General features: G+C 40.0%; 1 pseudogene; it reads right to left on the bottom strand.

Annotated features, from left to right (window-relative positions):
- Nucleotides 1-7,475: 7,475 nt before the first annotated feature.
- Nucleotides 7,476-7,593, bottom strand: LOC126476115 (5S ribosomal RNA; annotated as a pseudogene).
- Between the last annotated feature and the right edge of the window lie 14,899 nt (nt 7,594-22,492).

The raw sequence follows: 22,492 nt of genomic DNA, 5'->3' as shown, positions 1-22,492 counted from the left end.
CGTCAGGTGTCAGGAAGTTTGTAAGACATTACAATAAAAGAAAATTTAGTATATTATATATGTTAATAATACCGAAACATCAGTTGACTAATTGTAGTATGTAACATGGTGGTTTGTAACGTTACCATATCGGTCCAGGAGAAACAGTGTGCTGTAAGCCAGCTTCGAATTCTAATACTTCGTCCACATTGGGAGCACCCTCTTTCTCTAGCATGACAATGTCAGACCATACACGAGCGCGGCGACATCTACAACAGTCCGACGCCTTGGGTTCAAATGGCTCTGAGCACTATGCGATTTAACTTCTGAGGTCATCAGTCACCTAGAACATAGAACTAATTAAACCTAACCAACCTAAGGACATCACACACATCCATGCTCGAGGCAGGATTCGAACCTGTTACCGTAGCGGTGGCTCGGCTCCAGACTGTAGCGCCTAGAACCGTACGGCCACTCCGGCCGACCGCCTTGGGTTCAGTCTCATCGACCATCCTCCATACAGTCCAGACTTGCCCCATCCGATTTTCATCTGTTTCCAAAACTTAAAGAACACATTCAAGGACTACATTGCGGTAGTGATGAAGCGGTGCAAGCAGAGGCTCCGTCAACAAAGTCAAATATTCTACAGTACCAACAAACTGGTTTCTCGCTGGGAGAAATGTGTTTGTCGCCTTGGTGACTAGGTTGAGAAATAAATAGGTAGACATGGAGAATAATGAAGTGGGATATTAAAAATATTTGTTTCATTTAAAAAGCTGTAAGAGTTTTCGCATAAGAATTTTGGGGGCATCACCTTTCAGCACTTCCCCGTACAGTGAACACGGCGTGAATGGTAAATTTGGAAGAGGTATTAATGCTCAGCGAGAAAAAATAGAAGCTTGACCGATGACACTACAATATCAGTTGAACGGGGTGCACAGTGTTTTGGAAAGAGATTACAGGAGGTAAAGTTAAACGAGTAATGTAGTCAAATCAGGCGATGCTGAGGGAACTGGATTAGGTTCAAATGGCTCTGAGCACTATGGGACTTAACATCTGACGTCATCAATCCCCTAGAACTTAGAACTACTTAAACCTATCTAACCTAAGGACATTACACGCATCGATGCCCGAGGCAGGATTCGAACCTGCAACCGTAGCAGTCACGCGGTTACGGACTGAAGCACCTAGAACCGCTGGGCCACATGGGCCGGCAATTAGATTAGGAAATGACACTCTGCAAGTTGAGTCATGCAATATTGGTAACAAAGTTTGTGGCGAAGGTCGAAATAGAGAGAATATGAAATGCAGAAAGGCAATAAGAAGAAAATCGGTTTCGACAAAGAAAAACTTGTTGACTTTAAATGTAAACTGAAATATTAGCATCCATTCCCTGAAGTGAGCTGTCTGGAGTATAATGCCCGTTTCACACGATAAACGAACTTGTAATCGACTGACTGCCAGTTGCGTGAAAGGCGGTCTTCTATCGTATGGACGGACTCACTATTATGATCGCGTTAGTACCAACGCGCGATATTTCTAGGGATAAAGGAATAAAGCCAGTTCTAAATTCGGTACAAGTGGCCTCAATGCGCGTGCGCGGACTAGTAGCTGTCCGCTGTGGTCACGTGTCTGCTGAGTGTTAAGTCTGCCATATTGCTTTCTGGCACACTTACCGTATGTTAACATTTGTTTCTATTTATGGTCGTTTCGTTATGACAAGGAAGTTTCTGAGTAAGTGAATACTGTGCGCTTTTCGTAATTATTTTCACAGAAGTTTTTAAATATTTGTAAATTTCATTAATAATTAATGATATGCTAATGTGAAATCACGACTTTGGCACTGTTGTACTATTAGCGGTAAGCGCTGTCTACATTTATCATTTAAACACGCTGTGACAAGATATTGTACTTTTTTATGGTTTTGGCATAGTAGGCTTGAAGTACTTCAGTAAACTATAATCTTTCTTGAAGACTTTCGTTCATTGTGTAAAAAGTGCTTAACCATATGTCAAATAATTATGATAAAGGGTCATCTGAAATGTTGATCTAAACGAGAATGCTAATGGTTAGATGAGTAGGTCGTGTAACTAAGCAAGATGTGAAACTTCCCTTTGAACAATTTATACACGACTGTGCTTAAACTGACACACAATATTTTGTTAGCGCAACGCAATCTGACTTTCAAAATTCCCTACAAAAGAATGGCCCTGACTAACATTAAACTATACCTTTCACAAATCACTTACCTCACAAAAATCTTCGCTGCTCAAGCTACTGCAATACAGCGAGCGCCACTACTGCCAGCTAAATAAAAGATTCAAACTATGGAAGGCACTAACTACTGATAGGGATAGTTAGCAAATGAAAGATATTAATAGAGAACAAACAATGTATTTACCTTGATATCATCATATATAAATATAGCAGTTCATGACAAATTTCAAAACTCCGCCATCTCTCTCCCCACATCCACCACTGCTGGCGGCTCACCTCCAACTGCGCAACGCTACGCGCTGTTCACATCCAGCTGCCTAACACTACAATGGCGAGTATTACAACAATGCAAAGCAGCCACAGACTGCACACAGCACAGCCAGTGATTTTCATACAGAGGTGGCGTTACCAATAAAAAAACCTAAACAGCCTAACAGCCTACTTACAGATGTACCGAACGGAAATGAGGAGAAATGGAATTTCTGGCACGACTAAAAGAAGGGCTCGGTTAATTGTGCCCATCCTGACTTATAAAGAACTCGTCGAATTAAGAACTCGTCGATTTGGTGATGGGAGGAAGTGCAGGGGGAAAATTTCGGAGGAGCCCAAGGCTTAACTGAAGTAATCGGAATCAAATTAATGTTGGTTGCACTTCTTATGCACAAATGAAGAGGCATACGCAGGAGAGGTTAGCTTGGAGACATGTATCAAACTAATCTTTGGTATGAACATCAAGTGCAGGAGATTTTCGTCTTATGCAGTTTATATCTATTAATGTAACGGGTTTTGTTGAAATAATCAAAATATTAATGAATGAGTCGCGTTGAATGAAAAGTTCTATGGTTTCCACCCGCTTCAAGTGATTATAATTACACGAGCTTCAGGCCAAAGACTACTCGGCCATTGTTAAGTGTTACGACTGCCAGTGGGCTGCTGGAAAGCCTCTTACACACTCTAGCTGCCAGCTGGACGCCACTGGTGCTCGAAGCATCACCATATAAGAACATATGTTGACTTGGCGTTCAATATGCCCGCTTAAATCACACAGTCGTTAGAACCCATGCCGTGCTGAGCTGCAGTCCATCATCTCGATCTAGGGTGTTGTCGGTGAGTTTTATTTCAATGGTTTCTTTAATTACACAATCCCGGAAGCCGTTAGTGCGAGCTGCGCGGGATGTTACGTCAAGTTGTATCCGGCGATCGTTTTCCAAAGCATGTTCAGCCAAAGCAGATTTTCGGATTAGCTTAGGCGATAAAACCTCTAATGCTTCTTAATGCGTTGTTCCACAGTGCGTACTGTTGGTCTGACGTAAGAATGCCCACGCTCGCAAGGTATCTTTTAGACCTCAAGTGTTGTGAGAGTTGCTACATCTTTCATTGCTCTCAGTAATTGATGGATGTTTATCGGAGACTGAAAATCGATTTGTTCTTTTATCTCTTCTGCAGGGAACTTATCTTACCCGACACGGAGCCACAGAACGGCAAAAAAGAAAATTTCGTTTCCCGCTCCTCGTCGGTGGTTCTATTTGGTTTCTTGCTTGAAATTACTTCGTTTTTATGATGGGCGCTATAGCCGTTGCTCCTGAAGACCTTGCGTTCGTGGCTCAACTCATAGGGCAGTTTATCAGCGTCAGACTTATTCTTGCACGATGCACCAATGCTCGGTATGCAGTGCGCTTGTGTACCAGATGATTATGCCTAACGGGCTGAAAGTAGAGGCCGGTGAGGGTGGGTTTTCTGTAGACACTGTGACCAAATCATCCATTTCTTTTGTGGAGGACGAGGACTAGCACTTGCGCAGTGAGACGTGAAGGACGTAGGTACGTTAGTGGAAGAACGGTTTATGTTAGAAGGTAAAGATGAAGTATTTTGACGAAATATTTATACCTTGACGTGTAGAGAAGAGAATGCAAGAAGTATTGTATGGAGGCGCGGTTAAAGTGAAACTATTTTGAGAAACAGTCAGTCTGATGAAGGACGCAGCAGAGATCGGGTAATGCGTCGTAGTAGAACATGTTAGTTGACTTTTTTTGTCGGAATATTCAAAGAATGTTTAGGTGTATCAGGAAAGAAGAGATCCAGATTGGAAAACGAAAGAAGGGCGGGAATTAGTTTTCTGATGAAGATTTGCAATAGAGAAGGTAAGAACAAAAAGATCAAGAATTGTGTAATGCTTAACGGTGGCTATGTTAAGTTGGAAGAATTTTGAATAACTATTTGGAATCTGATTGAAGACTTGTGGGCAAGGAAGTGGGAGAAGAATGAAAGGGGTGTGCAGCCAAAAGAAAAAAATTATTCGCCACCAAAGTGGAAGCCGTACGTATAATGTGTCGTGCAGACGGACTGTGGCAAAGCCGGCCGTTGTGGCCGAGCGGTTCTAGGCGCTTCAGTCTGGAACCGCGCGACCGATACGGTCGCAGGTTCGAATACTGCCTCGGGCATGGATGTGTGTGATGTCCTTAGGTTAGTTAGGTTTAAGTGGTTCTAACATCTAGGGGACTGATGGCCTCAGATGTTAAGCCCCATAGTGCTCAGAGCCATTTGAACCATTTTTGACTGTGGCAAGTAAATTATGTTTATGAATAAGTGCCTGTTTTGTGGCCTATCATGTCAAGCAGGAGTAATTTGTGAGGGCATATTGCGTGTTATGTGGAAACGAACGTTTGAAATGAAAGTGCATTTCGCTTGTCCAAATATATCAACAGCGCTAGTTCTGATTGTTAGTAATAACCTTAGTCTGCTTTAAAATACATGACCTAAATTAATCTTGAAGATCCTCTTGGCTTATTCAACACATTTAATGTACATAAAAATATTGTTTGAAGTTTTCGCTCTATTAATTTTCGGCTTAACTTTGGTTATTTGATCTGGAGACGGCCCCATTTTCGCAGCTGTCTCGTCCAGCGAAGACAGAGCGATCCTGCCGATGCTGTGCAGCAGCTAACGGTCTTTTGCCCGAGCCAGGGTAATCTCAGAAATACAGCTTACAGAAGACGGCACAAAATAACAGATATCGAGATAATTACAAAATCATTTTAGAGAAGTGAATGAAATTAACCTCAAAACATTTTTTGTAGTAAGATTAGAAATAATAAAATAAATTGAACTAGAACACTTTAAAAATGATATTCTGCTTCGTTCTTCACCGGCTACTGTTATTGGAAGATTGTCTTTGATGACATTGCCAGTTATCAGTCAGCAGTCCTTCACGTAATCTGTCATATATAGTACTTTAAACTACTTGTGTCATTTATGACATTAGCCAGATTATTTCTATTTTACGTCCCACTATTGATTATCGTTGTATTTGGTGTGCTGTTGAATCATTTATGAGTAATATGCATTTTTGATCCACTTGATGTACTGTTCTTCTTCTAGTGATGATGGTAACAATAACCGGAACACGTGAAGAATAAAGTCGAGTGTGTACAGCTGATAGCTTAAAAATGGTGTTCTTCAAATATTTAGCAGCTGTAGCAAATAACCGTTCTTTTTCTTTTGTACTTTCTTGTCGTCAGATTTCACCGCGCGGGATCTCCCGAGCGGTCTAAGGCGCTGCAGTCATGGACTGTGTGGCTGGTCTGCGCGGAGGTTCGAGTCCTCCCTCGGGCATGGGTGTGTGTGTTTGTCCTTAGGATAATTTAGGTTAAAGTAGTGTGTAAGCTTAGGGACTGATGACCTTAGCAGTTAAGTCCCATAAGATTTCATACACATTTGAACATTTTTGTCGTCAGATTTTTGAGTGGTTTGATGCAGTCCGCCACGAATTTATCTCCTGTGCCAACCTCTTCATCTCAGAGTAGCAGTTGCACCCTTCATAGTCAATTATTTGCTGGATGTATTCCAATCTCTGTCTTCCTCTACAGTTTTTACGCTCTGCAGCACCCCCTATCACCATGGAAATTATTCCCTGCTATCTTAACAGATGTCTTACCACCCTGTCCCTTTTTCTTATCGCTGTTTTCATTTACTCTCCGATTATCCCGAGAAACTCCTCATTCCTTATCTTATCACTCCACCTAATGTTCAACATTCTTCTGTGGCACCCTATCTCAAATGCTTAGATGCTCTCCTTTTCCTGTTGTTTGACACTCCATACAATGCTGTGTTCCAAACGTACATTCTCAGAAATTTCTTCCACAAATTAAGGCCTATCTTTGATACTAGTAGACTTCTCTAGGCCAGGATTGCTCTTTTTTCCAGAGCTAGTCTACTTTCTCTGACCCCCTTGCTCCGTCCATTACAGGTGATTTTGCTGTCTAGGTAGCAGCATTCCTTTACATAGTTTACTTCGTGATCTTCAATTCTGAAAAAAATGGTTCAAATGGCTCTGAGCACTATGCGACTTAACTTCTGAGGTCACATAGAACTTAGAACTAATTAAACCTAACTAACCTAAGGACATCACACACATCCATGCCCGAGGCAGGATTCGAACCTGTGACTGTAGCGGCCGCTCGGTTCCAGACTGTAGCGCCTAGAACCGCACGGCACTCCAGGCGGCTTCAATTCTGATATTAAATTTCTCGCTTTTCGCATTTCTGCTGCTTCTCATTATTTTCGTCTTTTTTTCAATTTTTTCTCAATCCATATTCTATACTCATTAGATAGTTCATTCCATTCAATCTAGCTTGTAACTCGTTTCCACTTTCACTTAGGGTAGAAATGTCATCAGCGAATCCTATCGTTGATATCCTTTCACCCTGAATTTTAATCCCATTCTTGAACCTTGCTTTTATTTAGATCATTCTTTCTTCGATGTATAGATTGAAAAATAGGGGCTAAAGATTACACCCCTGTCTAACAACCGTTTTAATCAGAGCTCTTCGTTCCTGGTCTTCCAATCTTATTGTTCCCTCTTGGCTTATGTACGCACTGTATATTATCCGTTTTTTCCCTATAGCTTAACTCATTTTTCTTAGAATTTCCAAAATCTTACACTGTTTCACACTGCGAACGCTTTTTCCAAGTCAACAAATTCTATGAACGTGTCTTGATTTTTCTTTAGTCTTGCTGTCATTATCAACCGCAACGTCAGAATAGCCGCTCTGGTGCCTTTAAACTAAACTAAACTCCTCCTGAACAGGCCATGTAGGCCCAACGGTACTGACCGGCCGCCGTGTCATCCTCAGCTCATAGGCGTCACTGGATGCGGATATGGAGGGGCACATGGTCAGCACACCGCTCTCCCGGCCGTATTAAGTTTCCTCGACCGGAGCCGCTACTTCTCAGTCAAGTAGCTCCTCAGTTTGCCTCACAAGGGCTGAGAGCACCCCGCTTGCCAACAGCGCTCGGCAGACCGGATAGTCACCCATCCAAATGCCAGTCCAGCCCGACAGCGCTTAACTTCGGCGATCTGACGGGAACCGGTGTTACCACTGCGGCAAGGCCGTTGGCTGGTGCCTTTACTTTACCTAAAGTCAAACTGATCGTTATGTAACACATTCTCAGCATTCTATTCCACTCTTCCGTATCTTCAGCATCTTGAATGCATGAGCTGTTAAGCTGACTGTGCGCTAATTCTCGCACTTGTCGACTAAGGTATCTTCGTAAGTTTGTGGACGACGTTTTTCCGAATGTCAGATGGTACATCGAAATTGTTATTGATTCCACACACCAATGTGAAAAGTCGTTTTGTTGTCAATTCGTCCACTGATTTTAAAAATTCCGATGGAATGTTATCTACCCTTTCTTCATTCTGCCCTATTTGATCTCAAGTAGTCGAAAGCTCTTTTAAATTCTGATACTAATACTGGATCTCCTATATTTTTCCTGTCGACTGATGTTTCTTTTTCAATCGTATCATCAGACAAGTAACCCCTCCCCCCCCCCCCCACACACACACACACACATTGAGGCCTTGAGTGTAATTTTCCCACCTATCCGTTCCCTCCTCTGCATTTAACAGAGGAATTTCCATTGTATTCTCAATGTTACCGCCAATGCTTTTAATTTAACCGAATTTTGACTTTTCTACACGCTGAGTCAGTCTTTACGACATTAATTTATTTTTCCATTTCTTCATATTTTTTATACAGCCTTACCATCTTAGCTTCCCTGCACTCCCTACTTATTTCGTCCCTAAATGACTTCTGTATTCCTGAATTTCCCAGCACATTTTTGTTCTTTCTTCATTCGTCGATCAAATGGAGTACCGTATTTCTTGTGTTATCTACGGTTTCTTCGCTTTTCTGCCCAACTTCAGTTCTGCCTTTTAAGAGATGTCCACATTTCTTCAAGTGATGTAACTATTGTGCTGCCTACTCCAGTATCGACATCTCAGAGAACTTCAAGCATCTCTCTGCGTTCCTTAATATTTCCGTGTGTAATATTAGTAATTTTCGCCTCACAAACACTAATATACGCTCAATAGTAAATGCCTGATGGCCTAAAGTTATCGAACAATTGTAAAGTAAAAGAAATGAACCATCGCATAGCAGCGACAGAGTCTATTATTCTTCATCTTTGCCGTTCTTGCGCGGTGCCTGTAAATCTCTATGTACATATATCGATTAATGGTATAAAAAAGAATTCTGTTGTTTCAAGACAAATGAGGCTTTTGGCGCCTCACCTTTTACTGTTTGTTCCGCAACTGTATTTTATATTCTATGTGAAAATATTGAGTGGCTATGCTAAATGTTATTTTTTTTTTCAATCAGAAAACATGTAGTTTCTTGTAACTGATTACGAACAGACAGCATCAAGAGGACATTTTGACTGTTATGTATAAAGTATTTAACCACAATGGTCATCTATTGTAATTTAATATGAAAAGGTACGTAGCATTAAAAAAAGGTGTGTTACAGATAAGTGTGATGATTTTAGTAAATTAACCTTGATGATTTCCATCTCCTCATTTACTTTAATTATAATTATTTTGTGTTACTTCATCACCAGAAATTACGATCACGCTGATGGGCCGAACGCAGCATGGGGCAGAAGGAACATTATCGTTTTCCTATTGTTTCTGAACCAACTTTTTTGTGTAGTGTTGCATTTCTTTTAAAGTCTGTAAATCTTCTGGTCCCTTAGTGTTGATCCGGGTATGACTACATCGCGACTATAAAAATGCACAGAAATGATAATGTTTCTTCCGAGCGATCTCAAATATATATATATATATATATATATATATATATATATATATATATATATATATATCAATATTCTGCTCTTATTCAGGTATTTAATGCTCAACGTATGTTATTATAATAGTGTAATCAATCCCTGATTCTGTTACCAAGTGGCCCACCAAAATATTAATTTTTTCGACATTTTTCAAAAAAAAAAAAAACAATTCTTTTTCTTTTCGTCCCCCAAGAGCTACGCTACACTTGGCGCCCGAACAGGGACTTGATCAAAAATCATTTCATGTATGTGTTTAAAAATTTTTCAGTGCTTGTTCTAATAATTCAAATGGTTCAAATGGCTCTGAGCACTATGGGACTTAACAGCTGTGGTCATCAGTCCCCTAGAACTTAGAATTACTTAAACCTAACTAACCTAAGGACATCACACACATCCATGCCCGAGGCAGGATTCGAACCTGCGACCGTAGTTCTAATAATTGTTTCATTTTTTCATGTGGATGCAATTCAACCGAGAAAGAGAAGTGGGAAAACCTTTTAATTAATTCAGAAGAACGATTGATGAAATTACGAAAAAACGCGAGTATCCAGCCGTATCACCATCAAGACAGCCATAGTAAGTCAAATTTTTATACGCAGTAGCCAAGCTTTCGTAGTGACGTTGCATCCTTCGAGTTGATCAGAACGTAAACCTGTCTTTCCTTGCTTTTTGTAACAGCTTTATTTCAATTTGTCCATAGTCCATTCTTATATAGTTAAATTCAATGAAAGTGTACCATTGTTGTCAGTACATAAAAAAAATACGATATGGCGGATAACTACGCTCAAAACTGGTAAAACGTGTGATATTTCATTTGTTTGTAATTAGTAGGAACCATCTTGTCTTCTTGGCGTACATGAACGTCAGTTGTCACCCAGAGTTAAAATTTCATCTTAGGTCCCAGTAAGCCATAGCACTACGTCACAGACAAACGACTGACGGCAGTGACAAACAATATCTGTAGCATTTTGACGTTTGACAAATAATTCATGAACATGGCTGACGGTAAACAGCGGACACAAACAAAAGCAGACGACAGCGGTGATGCGAATGGACCTCACTATCCATTACGATCACGCGCGATAGGTACACGAGCGGAGGCAGAAGCAGCCTCGACCGAAGTTTTAGAAGCCGGTCCTAGTGTGCAAACTATTCCCGCTTTTGAAAAAAATTACTTGGCCGCAATGATCGAAGCGATAATGGAACTCAAGTTCGAAAGTCAAAGACAGAGAGAAGCGCAAAGACAGGAACGTGAAAAGCAGGAAAAATTTGATGAAAAGGCCCGCTAAGAAAAAGAGAAGGCCGAAAGACGGCATAATAAAAATCAGGTCCTTACAAATCTGTGCAATTCAGTAAAAGCAGACATAAATTCAGTAAAAACAGATCTGCAAACGGAGATAAATGACCTAAATACACGGTTAAATTCGGTAAAGGCCGAACTAAAGGCAGACATAACAGCTGATTTAAATACCCTGTTGGGTAATGTCCAAAGCCAAATCAGTAGTCAGATCACGACCATGAGGCTAGAAATTGACACACAAGTAGAGTCAAAAATAGAGGATATTTCAAAACGGTTAGATGAAAAAACCGAAGCAGCCAAGGGAGAGATAAATTCAAGTGATGGAATATCAAAAACAATCTGCGACCTTAAAAGAAGATTATACTGCAATCTCTGATGAGGTCAAAGGAGTTAAAACCGCAGTAGACACGATCGAGAATGTTGTTGATGATCTTTCCAAACAGATTGAGACTCTTAATGTAGAGGATCAAATAACGAATACTGTTAAGGCACATGCTGAAGCACTGTCCGACCACTACCAAGAGTGGATTAAAAACAAAGACGGATTCATAGAAAACAAGGTCAAGAACGAACTCAGGGAAACTGTCAAAAACGTGACCTTTGAAATATTGGCAGCCGCTGGAAAAACAGGAGACACGGTAATGTCAGAATTAGGCCAGATAAGACGAACGTTAGCTCAAGATTTACCTGAATGGCGTCAACAAATAGTTGATGAAGTTCGTACACTAAAATGTCAAGTTGAAAATTCCCCACCTCCCGTGTCAGGAGAGTGGAATAATTGACCACGATGTAATGAACAACAGCAGGTACATTATCGTTCACCATTTGATAACGCTCAAACTCATAGTTCTATAGAAGCACAATTTAACCAGAGTACCAGCCCACCCACTTTTGTCAGTTAATGCAGGAGGAAAGCGTGATGAAACATCGTGTTTTTCCGACTTTTCACCCACAGAAAAAAGAAATTCATCCTATAGTGTTCCTCCGAAATTTTTCAGGAATTTTCCCGAATAGCTGAAGTGACCGCCAGCGAATTCAATTCGTTACTGGATTTATCGTAGGCGATGCTGCCCTATGGGGAACCGAAATGGTCGACTCTTGTAAAAGTTACAAAGAGTTTGAACAGATGTTTTTAGCTAAATTCCGGAGTTCTGGTGTGCAGCAGCGCCTGAGAAAAGAGGTTTACAACGCCGAAGTGTTTAACAGTAAGCGCTGTAGTTTGAGAAGATATTTTGAAAAGTATTTAGCGAAAATCAAGTTCTGGGATTCGCCGATCACCGCCAAAGATGTTATTATGATTCTAAAAACTAAGCTACCGATTGCGATCAGAGAAAAATTAGTAAACGTGTCTGAGGACGATACGGACACTTTCCTATCTGTGTTAGACTCGTTAGATCTGATTTACGAGGACGCTAGAGTTGATGTTGGCAACGCCCACTCAGTGCAGGCGGCCAGCACAATACAGAATACGCAGGCAACAATGGTGGCCGAGCGAAAGCGCGTCACAGCGACGGCCAGTACCAAGCCCACAACGGTTTCAAAAATAAACACACTACGTACTCCAACAGTAAATACAAAAATAAGTAGAATAGCGGCCAGAGATACAATCCAATATATAATTCGTCACCACCTCAGTACGGAAATGCACTTTATAATACACAGCCCCAGCAATATGGAAACACGCAACCGATCAACGGTAATTATCAAAACGATTAGTCTTACGATTCAGATCGTCACTGGAAAGGAAATAAATGGCATAATCAAGGTGGAGACCAACGTACACCTTTCAGTAACGGTTACAATCAACACAAGCCACAGCAAAATACCTTTCAGCCAAAAACTATACACGTCACGCAACAAGCGAACGGACCTTCGGGAAGTCTGAAGCCTAAACGCCCGCATAATACGCAAATTTATTATGCGCAAGCGAATACGCCAGGACAACAAGATCCATTTCCAACCGAGTTCGTACCACAAAACCAACACCAGTTCCAGACGGAAGAAACTTTAAGAAATATAATTCAGCAGGAAAGTAAGCGTCGATCGGTAAATTAAAAGCAGCACCTTTGAGCCTCCTAGAGGATGCTGCAGGTTTGAATGGGGGCACGCTGTCCCTTAGTCCACACGAAATTAAAGCAATTAGGTATGACAAAGAGACAAACTTACGGGATGATCTAGTAGCAGACACTGAGACGAAAGACAATGATGACGTATGGGACGAACAAGTTCAAGCTTCCATAAGAGTATCAATTGCCAACATACCAGTAACAGCCATTGTAGATATAGGAGCTAATATAAATGTCTTATCTTTATGTTTATTTAAGCAAATATCCTCTGTATGCAAAGTTTTATCACTTCCAATTCAAGGTTGCACCGTTTGGGGAGCAATTTGTCCACTAACACAACGTGTAAATCTTCAGACTCAGCTTCAAATCCAGATAGAGTCTATTTCAGTAACGTGCATTTTTCTTATTGTTAAAAACCTATCATGTATCTTGAGTATGGAATTCTTGAGGCAGACGAAAGCTAAAATTGACATCGAGTGTGGAATCTGTACTCTAGTAGCTAGTAGCGAGCCAGCAACAAGTAACTGTAAATTTGTTAAGAAGTAAGGTGAAGACAAACTTTGGGGTGCTTCAAATAGCAGTACGGCCATGGACTAAAAGACAACAGTACAGTCAGACAGAAGACATGACAGATCTTGAAAGTGTTAATTCCCGGTCAGAATGGAATATACGGTAAAGCTAGCGAGTCCAGTGAATTATCCAAACAACAGAAGAATGAGCTTTACAATTTGTTAACAGATTACGTTCAAGTATTTTCTAAGAAACCTGGACTAATAAAAGGCTGACCCATTCAACCTACTGTAGAAAAAGCTATTCCATTCCATATGCGAGACGCGTAGCTGTCAAGTGCGAGATCAGGAAAATGTTACGCTGGAATGTAATAGAAGTATCTCATCCACCTTATTCGAGTCCTTTATTATCTGTACTAAAATCAGATGGTAGCTTAAGGCTAGTCCTAGATGCAAGATTAATCAATAAAATTATAGTATCCATAAGAACGAGACCAGAGGCTCTTGAAGAGCATCTGCAGAAGTTTCATGGAGTTAAGTATTTGGGCACCCTTGATTTGAAAAGCAGTTACTGGCAAGTAAAACTTGCGCAGGAGTCTAGAAAGTACACTGCGTTTATATTTGCAAGTAGATCTTTCCATTTCAAAGTTGTACCGTTTGGACTAAATGTGAGTTCCGGAATTTTTATTTCTGCCCTTGACTATGTACTAGGTCCTGAACTTTTAGATGAGGTAACAGTCTATGTGGATGACGTTCTTGTAGCATCGAAAAATTGGGAAGATCATGTGGCCCTTCTGCAAAAAGTATTTCAACGATTCAGAGAGTATGGTGTTACAGCAAATCTTAAGAAATCCAAGTTTGGAAAAAGTGAAATCAAATTTTTAGGACACATCATCACCCCTGAAGGAATTAAACCTGACCCGGAAAAATTGTCTGCTATAAAAAACTTTCCAACCCCTGTTACAAAAAGGCAACTGAAAGGATTTATCGGTCTTACGTCATTTGTCAGACGTTTTGTTCCCAATCAGCTATTGAACAATCCCGCTCTTCACAACCTTTTAAAAAAGAATTCACATTGGAATTGGACGCCGGAATGCCAAAACGGATTTCAGAAAATTAATGACAGTCTGGCTAACAGTAACATTCTACATCATCCTCAGATGGATAAGGAATTTTGTATTACTGCAGACGCTTCCTTTGTGGGTATCGGCGCTTGTCTTTTCCAGATTCAATTAGTAAATGGACACGAGCAAATCCAAGTGATCAGCTTTCCGAGTCGAGTGTTCTCTGAGTGTGAGAAGTCTTATTCGGTTACGGAGTTGTAGGCACTCGCCGTAGTATGGGCATTTAGGAGATTTAACTATTATATCTATGGAAGAAAAATTAAAGTCTATTCAGACCATCAAGCCTTATCATTCCTCCTTTCATGCAAGTTGCAACACCCCCGTCTTACTCGATGGTGCTTACTCCTGCAGGAATATGACTTTGACATTATATATATAAAAGGTAAAGATAATGTTATAGCAGACGCACTTTCTCGCTCACCTGAGGGCTTACCAGAAACCAGCGAACTGGTGGAACAAATGTCTAATTATAAAGTTTTGTTAATGAAAGATCCAATTCAAAGAAAGTATTTTCTTCAGATATGTAGGCAGATTCAGATTCTTCAAAATACAGATCCAAAATGGAAAAAGGTTAGACAAATTCTTCACGAAAATCCAGCCCACAGGTTGTCCAAGTTTTATAAAGTTCATAAGACGTCTGAGTCATCTGAGAGGTGGTGTGTTTGCATCCCTCGAAATTTCATTGAACAACTTCTGTGGTACGCTCACATTTCATGGGGTCACTACGGACCAGAAAAATGTAAAAGGAAAATCTCGACTTACTGTTATGTTCCGAATCTACAGTAGAGAATCCATAAATTATTGAGAAACTGTGTCATCTGTCAAAAGGCAAAATCCTTAAACATTTCCACTTCAATCCCACTAAATCCAATAATTGCTGAAAGGCCAAAACAGCTTCTTAGTATTGATCTGGCAGGTCCACTACCCACCGGTAGGGGAGGCGCTAAATACTTAGTAGCAATCCTGGACAATTTTTCTAAGCACATAAGACTGTACGCAGTGAAATCTTCTTGTGCAAATCCGATAATTCGTCGCATTGAAAATGATTATTTCCCACGATTCGGGGTTCCAGAATCAATCTTGTCCGATAATGCTTCAAATTTCACATCACGCCCGTGGCGTGCCTTTCTTGCTCGCCATGGAATCAAACAAATTTTCGTATCCCTCTTTCGACCGCAATCGAATCCGGCAGAAAGAATCTTCAACGAATTTAACAGATTTATAAGGACGTACATTCCGAACAAGCAGTCTAAGTGGGTAGACTTCGTAACACCTTTCGAACAGATTGTAAACCACCTTCCTCATCTGTCGACCAGATTCACGCCACATGAGTTAATGTCAAGATCAAAAGAAAGGAATGAATGGATAGACCCCCTTCCAAAATTACAAGACAACGAATTGGACCTAGACGCAAAAATCAGGCAAGCTCTCATATCATTGACAATGTATGCTAATCTCCGAAAAAAGGCATTTGATAAGAAGGTAAACAGAGTTATCGATTTCAAAGAAGGAGAAAAAGTATTAGTCAGGACTTACTTTAAACCATCCCTGTTGTTAAAGAAGAATCGTAAGTGGCAACACATTTATGAAGGTCCCTTTGTGATAATGAGGAAACCACACATTGGTAGCTATTTGTTATCTGACCCTGCCACGAATAAAATCAAAGGATTGTTCCATCATCATGATTTAAGAAAATTTTATAACGCCAGGAATTAAGTTAATTTAAGCTGTAAGAAAATTCTATGGTATTGGAGATCAGGATTAACCAATGAGTGACAAGAACTGAACTGAACTGGCTACGGACGTTAACCGGTGCTAAAAGGAAACCTTATGTATTAAAACAACGCGTCTGGAAAATAAAATACAGAATAAGTTGTAGACAAGTATTTACATGAATAATCTTTATGTAAACAGGAGGACATGTCCTAGAGGCGATTTTCAGCTTTAGTTATTAGTATGTAAGAAAAATGATGTACTCGAGAGGTATTAATTAGCCCCGAGGTACTACAAGGAGGAAAGATGAAGGAGCGAATAATGCACTTCTCCCGCTAAATAGTAATTTGAAAATGAGCAGGAAGGAGCGAATAATGCACTTCTCTCGCTAAATAGTAATATGAAAATGATGATTATATGTGCTTAGTATTAGAAAGTGAAATTTAATCGAGGACAAATTAATGACCTGTTTTAAAAGGAAATACTTAAACGTCCAGACAAAAGAGGAAAGTAGTGTGAAAAGATTCGATTCCATGAGGTTATTCCCTGTTTTCAAATGTGACGTAAATAAGGCACCACCTGTTAGCGCAAAACAGTCGGTAGATTTAACTTGTAAGTTCCTGCACAGTGCTGTGCCAGCGATAAAATAACATCTCTTTGAAGTAAACAGGTACCTAGGATTAAGCATGAACAGATTGATAACGCAGTGCAATTGTTCTAAAAAGGCCTGACGTTAACCTTAAGTAAAAGCGTGATGGAATAAAAAGGAAGTTTATTATATAAAGCAAAGTAAGATGAGTCCAGACTATAAACAAGCTGAGTAAAAGAACATATGAGTAACATGGTTTATTACAGCAACTTCACGGTACTATTGAGCATTAGCGATACTGCAAATTCACAAGCTAGCAGCAAATAGAATAAGAATCTCGCCCAAGCTTCACAGGTCGCGACAGCAGCAAACAACAACACTCTAGTGAGAGGCTTATGTATACAAATGATAATTAATACCCAAATGCGTAATGCATGAACTTGACTTAGTCTAAGAAATGAACAAAGAGTAGTAAGCAAGCTGCAGCAAGATATATATTAGATATAAATGCTTGAAGTGATAGATTTTATTTTAAGTGCGCACTCTAACATTTATTATTCTCTGTGATTATTGAATCCCTTTCCTAAGTGCAAATCCTTTAAGATCCTTGATCCAATCCACTCCGCAGGATCAACGTGTAACGATGCACGTGTGCTTGGGAAGTGAGGCACTACGTATAAAAATGAGTAGGTTCGCGACGCGCATATCGCTTTTGTAATGCGCAATGTAAATTAAATTCTCGACCTGGTTGAGGAGTAATTTAAATTCTGTCGACGATCCGCGAGTAGGCCCGCTTTGCCCACTTTTCTTTTTCGACTGTTTGTATTTCTACACGAAATCCAGAGGCGGATTTGCTATTTTCAAATCTGTCCTCGAACTTTCTTTAAAGACAAACACATACGAGAGAAACTTTGACATAAATGAAGCTCCCCTCACAAGTCACTGAATAAGATGAGCATCAAAGAAAATGTATTGAGCCTACAAAATGAATAAGCAAGCGTGATAAAGATTACTATGAATGAAATTAATTTGTAAAGGAGATTGGAATGAATTTGGTCAAAGAAAAAGGACTTATAATAGCTTACCTGTGACCATAGGCATAAATAAAAAAAAGACTAATTAAGAAACAATTGTTCTGATTCAAAGTGGTCAATTAGATTATTTCTCGATTTAAATGAACTCTTGTAAATATTAGTATGTAAATCAATTTGTAAACACTGTGTGATGTTATGAAGCGAGAATTTATTTTAATACACCGTTCACGCAGACGCTCACCACAGTGCAAGTGAAGTTTTAAAGTTCGACGATTTTCAGTGGCAGTATTCTACTGCACCATATGTGTGAAAAATTCATTGATGTGTGCATTGTGTAATAATCAGCGTCATTCCACACATGCAGTTGCAGCGGTAGCTACCACTTACCTGTGAATCCGTAATTGTATAGTGGACAGGAAGTGATGTGAGGCAGTTTCGGTGGCAGAAGCTCCCTCCAGCAATCTAAAAAGCACAAAGCCACGATCCGCCGAACAAAAGCGACGCACGGCATCTCAAACGCGAAATCAACGCTCTGCAAGAAAGCTCCGGTCACGTGCGCGCGCACAGACTGAATTTCAAGATTGCTCACAGCAGTTGCTGAGCGCTATATTCTGTAGCAAAAACATTCACATCCAGTACTGAAAACATTTTTGTATGTATCATAAACCTTCTGAGAGACTCTAAGATTGAGAAGTTAGCGTAATTAGTATAATGACTGATTGTACACAGAGATAAGTCACAAGTTCACCTCTGAACACTGTTGAAAAGTAAACTTTAACGAGAGGTCACGATACGAATGAAAATAAGCACACGACAATACGTAAAAGGATCCGGTCCTTCCTATATCCCATCCCACATGTATATAAAATTAGTTTTGTAGGCTATTCTAATATAAGATATTTTATCTGTTTCATATGTGAAATAATTCGGAGAGCCACACTCGAGCCCTGAAAGTGAAAGATATGGACTTCCTTGTCGAAGCCATCACTAGTGGCCGCTCTACAATTCAAGTCTATCATAAATAGTGAATGTGCGACGAAAATAAATGTATAATTAAGTGCGACAACAGACAAGGCAATCAATCGACAAGACTATGACAGTATAATGAATACAGTCAAAACAGAAAGTTGTGTACCAGTTGTGATAGTCAAATTACTTTTGCAACGATGAAAAATGAAGTGTCACTCTATTTCCCTATAAATTTTGTAAATATGTGTACTTATAGCCATAATTTTAAGAATCATCAAGAAAGACTGAATCCATGCAAACACTGATAGAAACACAGAAGAAATTCACAATGATCCACCGTCAGTAATTACAAATTGAAACGTTAATTCTTTTATTATGGAATGAATGTGAACTGAAACTTTTAATAACCTGTATGTTACACCCGAAAATTACAAATATTCCAATGGGCATGAGGATGAAAGTAATACCTTCGGTATTCCTTCCCTCCTCATGGGAGGCAGTGTAATATTAGTAATTTTCGTCTCACAAACATAAATATACGCTCAATAGTAAATGCCTGATGGCCTAAAGTTATCGAACAATTGTAAAGTAAAAGAAATGAACGATCGCATAGCAGCGACAGAGTCTATTATTCTTCATCTTTACCGTTCTTGCGCGGAGCCTGTAAATCTCTATGTACATGTATCGATTAATGGTATAAAAAAGAATTTTGTTGTTTCAAGACAAATGAGGCTTTTGGCGCCTCACCTTTTACTGTTTGTATTCTATGAAAGGTGGACGCGGACTTGCTGCGCTCCGCAACTGTATTTTATATTCTATGTGAAAATATTGATTGAATATGCTAAATATTATTTTTTTTCAATCAGAAAACATGTAGTTTCTTGTAACTGATCACGAACAGACAGCATCAAGAGGACATTTTGGCTGTTATGTATAAAGTATTTAACCACAATGGTCATCTATTGCAATTTAATATGAAAAGATACGTAGCATTAAAAAAAAGGTGTGTTACAGATAAGTTTGCTTATTTTAGTAAATTAATCTTGATGATTTCCATGTCCTCATTTACTTGAATTATAATTATTTTGTGTTACTTCATCACCAGAAATTACGATCACGCTGACGGGCCGAACGCAGCATGGGGCAGAAGGAACATTATCGTTTTCCTATTATTTCTGAACCAACTTTTTTGTGTAGTGTTGCATTTCTTTTAAAGTCTATAAATCTTCCGGTTCCATAGTGTAGATCCGGGTATGACTACATCGCGACTATAAAAATGCACAGAAATGATAATGTTTCTTCCGAACGATCTCAAATATATATATCAATATGCTGCTGTTATTCAGGTATTTAATGCTCAACGTATGTTACTATAAAAGTGTAATCAATCCCTAATTCTGTTGCCAAGTGGCCCACGAAAATATTCACTTTTTCGACATTTTTCAAAAAAAATTAAATAAAATAACAATTCTTTTTCTTTTCGTCCTCCAAGAGCAACGCTACACATGTCCCAGTTCCTTGCACACTGATTCTTACTGACTAGTCTGTTAAACTTCACCCTACTCTTCATGACTACTAAATTGTGATCTGGGTCTATATCTTCTCCTGGGTGCGACTAAAATCCAGTATCTGATTTCGGAATCTCTGCCTTACCTATGGAAAGTAATAGTTTGAAGATAGCCTCAAGTTAACCGAAATTAGTCCGATTTCAGGAGAATACACAGACACTGTAATTTATCTTACAGTCTCGCGCCATATAACTTCTGTGTATGTATAACCAGTTAAATCTATGTTCCTTGTGAGTAATTTTGAAAGTTTGGATTTTTCTGCGAGTGATTTACGTTAAGGCGGAGAAAGTTACACCAATGTTTTTTGATTACACATTGACGTTATATTGAAGCTGGCTACAGAGTTTACTAAATAATAACAATTTATAAATAAAAGAAATTCTTACAGGAGATTAATGCATTAAATGCAGACACTGATTAGTAAAACACATATACTAGCATAAACTACACTATATGATCAAAACTATCCGGACACCTGGCTGAATATGACTTACAAGTTCGTGGCACTCTCCATCGGCAATGTTGCAATTCAAAATGGTGTTACCCCACCCTTAGCATTGATGACAGCTTCCACTCTCGCAGGTATACTTTCAATCAGGTGCCGGAAGGTTTCTTGGGGAATGGCAGCCCATTCATCACGGAGTGCTGCACTGAGGGGAGTTATCGATGTCGGTCGGTGAGGCCTGGTAAGAAGTCGGCGTTCCAAAACATTCCAAAGGTGTTCTATAGAGTTCTGGTCAGGACTCTGCACAGGTCAGTCCACTACAGGGATGTTATTGTCGTGTAACCACTCCGCCAAAGGCCGTGCATTATGAACAGGTGCTCGATCGTGTTGAAAGATACAAGCGCCATCACCGAATAGCTTAAAACATCAATGGAGGACTGTGCTGTGATAGTCCCACCCAAAACAACAAGGGGTTCAAGTCCTCTCCACGAAAAACCCGAGCACGCCATAGCACCACCGCCTCCGAATCTTACTGTGGGCACTACACACGCTGATAGATGACGTTCACCGGGCGTTCGCCAAACCCATTCCCTGCCCTCGGAGCGCCACATTGTGTACCGTGATTCATCACTCCACACAACGTTTTCCCACTATTCAATCGTCCAGTGTTTACGCTCCTTACACCAAGCGAGACGTCGTCTGGCGTTTACCGCCGTGATGTGTGGCTTATGAGCAGCCGCTCGACCATGAAATCTAAGTTTTCTCACCTGCAGCCTAACTGTCATAGTACTTGCAGTGGCAGCCGCTCGACCATGAAATCTAAGTTTTCTCACCTGCAGCCTAACTGTCATAGTACTTGCAGTGGTTCCTGGTGCAGTTTGGAATTCCTGTGTGATGGTTTGGATAGATGTCTGTGTATTACACATTACGACCCTCTTTAACTGTCGGTGGTCTCTGTCAGTCAACAGACGAAGTCGGCCTATACGCTTTTGTGCTGTACGTGTCCCTTCACGTTTCTACTTAACTACAACATCGGAAACAGTGAAAATAGTGATGTTGAGGAGTGTGGAAATCTCGCGTACAGACGTATGACACAGGTGACGCCCAATCACCTGATCACATTTGAAGTCCGTGAGCACCGCTGAGCGTCACATTCTCCTCTCACACGATGTCTAATGACTACTGAGGTCACTGATATGGAGTACCTGACAGTAGGTGGCAGCACAATGCACCTAATATGAAAAACGTATGTTTTTGGGGGTGTCCGGATACTTTAGATCGCGTAGTGTATATATTATAGTCCATTATTATTATTATTATTATTATTATTATTATTACACAATAATGATGTTCTGTCTGTCTGGAATGTGTGAATGAGTGCTCATGTTTGTGTCATTTATGTAAACATTGCTCGGTCTAAAGCGATAGATGATTCTTTTATCAGTGTACGTTATTGTCTTATCAGACGGATGCGAGCAAGGTGGTAGCGATGTTTTATTAGCTTTCAACTGAGATGTACAGTGACAATAACCCAATTAAGTTCAGTTAACAGTAGTGTGGTGTCAGTTGTTCACTGTACAAAGCAAAGTCGGTGGCAGGCACTGTAAAGTGTACACTGGAAAAGATTCAGCGAAGTAGGAAGTTGCTTGGTACAAGATAAGAGTAGTAACGTTCTCGAAGATAATACCCACATAATACAGAGACCGAACAACACTATACATTTAGTAGAACGGTAGACGTTCGTTTGTAATCTTTTTAACCACAACGACAGCATCAGGCACTTTGTATTACAGTTACATCAAATGTTACTATGGAATTGTCATTCCAAGCTGCCAATGTTTTTAATTAAGT

This window comes from Schistocerca serialis, chromosome 4 (genome assembly GCF_023864345.2).
Source record: "Schistocerca serialis cubense isolate TAMUIC-IGC-003099 chromosome 4, iqSchSeri2.2, whole genome shotgun sequence".
Taxonomy (NCBI): Eukaryota; Metazoa; Arthropoda; class Insecta; order Orthoptera; family Acrididae; genus Schistocerca; species Schistocerca serialis.
Note: the sequence above shows the minus strand (reverse complement) of the source record. Positions and strands in the feature narration are given on the sequence as shown.